Consider the following 6,000-nt stretch of genomic DNA (forward strand, 5'->3'; position numbering starts at 1 on the left):
CTTTAATTCTTCTTCATTTTTCTGCATTATTTATGATTTTAAAATTATTTGTTTTTGTGATATTTTTCTGAATAATATAACTGCAAAATTTTCACATAATTTTTGACGGTCTAAGAACGAATTTTGTATCTTAGTAATTGCTAGCATTTCATTGCTTTTGGAGTTTAGTGTAACTTTTGATCACATTCAAGTTCTATAAGTACATCATCATGAAGTACAAACTCGTTGACGTCCCAATCCATGAACTTCAAGATCTCCTCCAAAAAGCCAAATTGAAATGATGCAAATTCTTCAAAAGTTTTAAGGTTCAAAGCTTAACTAACTTTTTTTTTGTACCCCGTCAAACTAGATGAACCTCTTGACAGAACAGATATTCTCAAATCATTGGATGTGACCTTATGTGGCAAATAATACAAGATCTAATATTGTCTATGATATAGGAAAGTTAAGTAGATATACTCATAACTACATGAATCTCATTGGACCTCTTTGAAAAGAGTGTTTCAATATCTCAATAAAACCCTTGATCTTTTTCTTGCTTACACTAGATACCATAATATGGTTGATGGTTACAATAATGCAAATGGGATTGCCGATTCTTTAAACTCAAATCAACCACTTGCTATCTATTTTTTAATTTTTTTTTTTTGCTCGATGGTGATGCTATAGCTTGAGTATCTTCGATGCAAATGGTTACAGCCCAAGCACTAGAGGCTGAGTACCACCTGTACAGATACATGACAAATTCAAAATCTTATGTCCAAGCTCCCTCTGGTACTAAAGCCAGTTCTAGCCATATCAATTTGTTGTGACAACAAGAGTATTGTGATTGAACAGACAAAATTAATCAGAAAGTACCAATGAAAAAAGAAAAATATTATATATATATATATATTATATATATATATATATATATGGCACTATAAAAAGTCAATATACTTTTCTTGGAATGTCAACTACAAAAAAATTTGGCAAATTATTATTAAGAAGATGGGACTTAAGCCCACCGTCACTTATAATAGGTATCCTATGAGAGATATTTAATATGGTAGAAATAAAATTGATTGGGTGATCATATTAGAAGATAGATTTTAAAGAATATCTCATCCCATCCTCATGGCAAGTACGCGTACTGGAGACAAAATAAACTAAAGATTGAGTTTATACTCTTAATGAGTTTTGGAATTTTACAAAATATCAAGTACAATAACCTCAAAGGACTCATCTGAATGAGAATCATTGGAAGGTTATAAATGAAGAATTAAGTTAATTCTAATAATTTTTTATAAAAAATCAAAATATAAGTGCTTAGCCTTTAATATGCGTGACTATATAAAGACTTATGTGTGATATATAAAAATTTGAGGCAATGAGCTAGTTTAAGATCTAACTGACAATGGCCCTTTTGGACAAATACAGTTAGCACTAAGCAAGGTTCAAATCGTTGATCACCTCATCTATTGTATAGTATAAATTATTTAGAATTTTTTTTATATTTTAATAACTCGAAAATTTAAAGCTTTCATAAGGGAATGTTAGAATTTTTTATTATTTTATGATTTAAAAATGTTCAAATTTTAAGTTCCAATATTTAATAATTCATGTTGTACTTTTTGAACTCTAGGTGTTTTAGATTCAACTAGGCTATAGAATTCAAGTTGATGACCATGAATGCACTCACTTGCTCTCTCAACTCAGCTAGTTGTACTGTGTACAAGACAAGGCCTGGTGTGCACATCGTGTCTTGTGATGCATATACATAAGATGTGTAACAACCCAGGATCTCACTAAAATAATTAGTTATAAGATATTATTTGGATTCTTTATTCTATATAAGTATCTAAAATCTTTCTCGCGAATAACAATGTGGATTAAATGCATGCCTGCATGAGTCATCACATACTTCTTCTATTTAAATTCTTGAGTCTTTGTCGGACTAGAGATCTAAATTCATATATCCATTTATAAACATCATAATCAACCTAGAGTAAACTCAATATATTGTAGTATCTCTTGCTTTATATAGGCTATGGACTGGGTCAGTTCTGATACAATTTATAACAATTCAGGACTTATCCAAAAAGACTAGTAAAAAATATTATTTGGATTATCTAGTTCTATATAAGTATCAAAGATCTTTCCAATAAATAATCAATATGAGATTAAATATATGCTTATATGGATCCTCACAAAATGCTCATATGGGTATGACATGTTAAGTTCAAATCTATCATCCAGTCTAATAATAATTTGAAGAAGCCAAAGTGCATTCCTTGATAAACCAAATAAAGAATGGGAATCGTTCTCCTCCGAGAATAAATACACCATGACCCAAGGTAAGGGTCCCTTGATAATACAGTTGCATTCTCAAAAGGCTATGTTTCGTTCCTTCCACACCACATTCTTTGTAATATTTTTCTCTGAGTAAAATGTTCTTCCCCATTAATTAATCTATTGAAGCCAAAAAAATCATGATAGTTCTAAAGATTACAAAAAAAACAAAAGTGAAAGAAATTACAAATATGAAGACTTATGAGAAGATCAAAATCACATATATCTCCAAGTAATATAGGACTTCATTACTGATGCCGCATTTGTTACACTAGCACCATTGCTGTGTGAATGTATATTTTGGTGAAAGCATAGTATTAACCTGCAATTAGATGTTTGTATATGTTGTACTTTTTCTGACTAAGAAAAATAGTGCCTTAATCATACCAATTCATTGTTGCACTAGGATCCGATACCACACAATGCAGCAAAAAAAAAATAAAAAAATAAAAAATATAATACAAATACGTAGATCGACCTCAAGCCTACCTCCACAGGGTGTGCAAGCTTCACTATGAGAGAATAAAACAAAATCAATACAAGAGAACTTATCCCTCATTCTTTATACAAGAGTCTCTCAAGAAAAAATCCCAAAACTTTACGAAAACTTTCTGAAATATCTGTTGAAGTCTTTTTGCACCTTTAGGACGTCATCAGCTTTCTAACGTAATTGACAGCTCATCAATTGGAGTTTTATAGACTCCAAAAACTCCAAAACACTGTTATACTAGGAAATAGAATCCTAATCAATCTCAGCCATTCGATTGCGATCTGAATTGTCAGATCGCGTAAAAAATATATTGAACTGCGTGTGGGCCGCGTGTTTGGTCCACGCCAGTCCCATGGACCATCCAACGCCCCACGGTCCACGGTGGATCGCGTAGGGATGCTGGGCCTGGGCACCTGCACGTGCTAGGCTGGCCCGTGCGTGCGCCCATGCTGGGCTCGCCTGCGCATGCATCTTTGCCGAGCCCGACGGTACCACTGTTGGTCTCCGTCGGCCGTCGTCGTCTTGTGCATCATGCCGTCCTTCTTTCCGCGTATCTTTGCCGTTTGGATTCTGTTTAGATATTTTTGAGTTCATTGGATTACGTTCGTCGTCCTGAATCTCATTATAGGCTCAATGTGGACCGAATCTTGAGCCGTATTTTCTAATATTTATAAAGATAACAATCAAGATTATCAAATAATTAAAAAAGAAGATATAAAAGGATGAAGGGAAGAAAGAAAAAAAAATGAGAAGAAAGAGTGGGCCTTCGAACCAAAATTAGAATAAGTTTTACATTCCCATACACGGGGATATTTCTTGATCAGCACACCAAATATCCAAAATAAGAAGAAACATACCATCTTACCACGTGGTTTGTTGTATCATTGGTGTGAAAAAACAACCGATTTTACTATTGGATTGTATTTTGCATAAATCTCAAAATATTTTAAATTTTTTTATTTACCTACTCGCATATATCTCAAAGTGATCATCATACGGTCCGATAGGATTCATGAGCAAAACATTCAACCCCCATCCTTTGCCATGGTGACTTGGGTTCTTTTGCCCTTTGCAAAAACAAACAAAGAGGCACGAGGGATACAGCAGAAAGGCATCCTGATGTGAACTAACGACCATAAACATTCACCAATCGAAGCAATTAGCCGTTGCCAATGTGCTACGGTAGTGACGTTACTTTTTGGATTATGCTTTCCCATCTTTAAAAAATTTTGAGAAAATGTTTATGAGACCTGATGCGGTCAATCTCCCATCGTTCGATCGCCGATGTCGTACACCTACAAGAAAAATCCTCACAGATCGGAGATGCCTCCGGTAGAGACCTCCAACGATTAAATCAAAGAGAAGACTAGGTAACAGTGAAAAATCAGGAGCTCAGCAGGAGAGAGGAGAAGCTCAAGAGCTAAGAAGTGCTTCAGAGAGCTTGAGGAAGCTTGCTCCAAACTTACCAGATGTTGTCTTACCCATTTTATAGTAGAATGCGGTATGATCCGTCATTAATGGTGCAGACAATTGGAGAGTTGTCAAATCGTCGGGGATTAATCCATATCACTGGGATTAATCCATGTCCTTGGTAGGACAATGCCCTAGGACGCCATACCACATGTCTTTGACAGGATAACTGTCCATAGCGATCGTACGGCGTTTGGGTGGGCTGGCCGACTATATGTCGGTATTCGCTGTCGAGATGTCGGGTGATGATCCGGAGACACCGTCGGCTGGTCTGATGCCTTGCGGAAGTCGGACGTCGGCTGCCACCCCTAACAGTGAGTCGGTGATTTGGGCTCGGCCGCTTGGCCGGTCGGGATAGATGAGTCTGTTCGGCCGACATACCTTCGGTCGGATATTGTCGGCAGTCATCGTCGGAGTCGTCCGTCGGTCCGGTCGGTAGTCGGTCGGATCGGTCCGAGGGTAAGTCGGTGTACAGGGGTGGTCGGTATATCCCAACAGTTGCCCCCTCCCACTCCTGAGTCTGATGTCGTGTTGGCCCACGTGAACACGTGGGCGACGGCTTCGGACGAAAGGAGTGGTTTTCGTCACGTCTTGCCCCAACTCTGGCGACCGTACCAACGAACGATCCGATGTCAGTTGTCCTGACCGTAGTCGAGCGTGCATGTCGGGTCGGATGTCGGCCAACCTCCGAACGTAGCATGACACGATCATTTCGTAGAGTCTGATAGTTGAGTGGCGTCTGACGTATTCGGTTAGGATAACGATGACAAGTCGAATATCCGTTGTCCGACCTTGGTCGGCGTAGCACGTCGGGATGTATGATAAACGGTGGCAAGCCGAATATCCTTCGACGATCATGACCAGTCAGTATGTCGCAAGTCAAATACCCGTTGTCCGGACCTTGGTCGGGTGGGTACGTCATGGTGCATGATAAACGATGGCAAGCTGAATATCCTTCGATCGATCGTGACCAAGTCGGCATGTCACAAGTCGAATTGCGATCATCTTGGCATTTTGCCCTTCTTAGTCGAAGCTAAGTCGGCAAGTTAGCCAGCCGCGTTGGTCGAAGCCCTTTGCCTTCAGAGGTGGAGGCCATCGATTCGGCGATCGACGATCGATGATCGAGCCGTAGATCCATGATGCGTCAGGTAGGGGTATTCGACAGAGGTAAGCCAGCGAGCTCCACAGAGCTTAAAAAAAAATCTTTTGAGATGACGAAAATCAAAACTCAGCGATTGAGAGCTACCGGGTCGGCGAGGCGCTCTTCCCGTCGGGAAGAGGCCCCTCCTTCACCTTCCATGGCGGAGCCCAGCTCTCCGTATCCGGTGGTAACTACGGAGGCGCAAATCACCGGTCTCGATATCCTTCTCCTTCCCAGCTGGAGCGGGCGAGGAAGGAGAAGCGGCCGCAGACACCATTCGCCTCACTCTCAAGTTCGTCGAGAGGTTCGATCCCTGGGATTTCACAACACCGACGGTTGGACGACTATGAACGTAAGTTCGAAGAAATCGACCGTCGGTTTGCCCAACTCCAGCGGATGGTCAGAAGTCTTCGAACAACGTCGACTTTCGGACCATCCAATCTCTCTCTCGATTTGTCTTCGACGAACCGATCTCTAGTCGATTAAGATGCCTCACGTGGAGCCTTACGACGGCTCCACCGACCCAGTTGACCATCTGGAGAGCTACAAGGCTCTCATGACAATTCAA

Source organism: Elaeis guineensis, chromosome 2 (genome assembly GCF_000442705.2).
Source record: "Elaeis guineensis isolate ETL-2024a chromosome 2, EG11, whole genome shotgun sequence".
NCBI classification, from domain to species: domain Eukaryota; kingdom Viridiplantae; phylum Streptophyta; class Magnoliopsida; order Arecales; family Arecaceae; genus Elaeis; species Elaeis guineensis.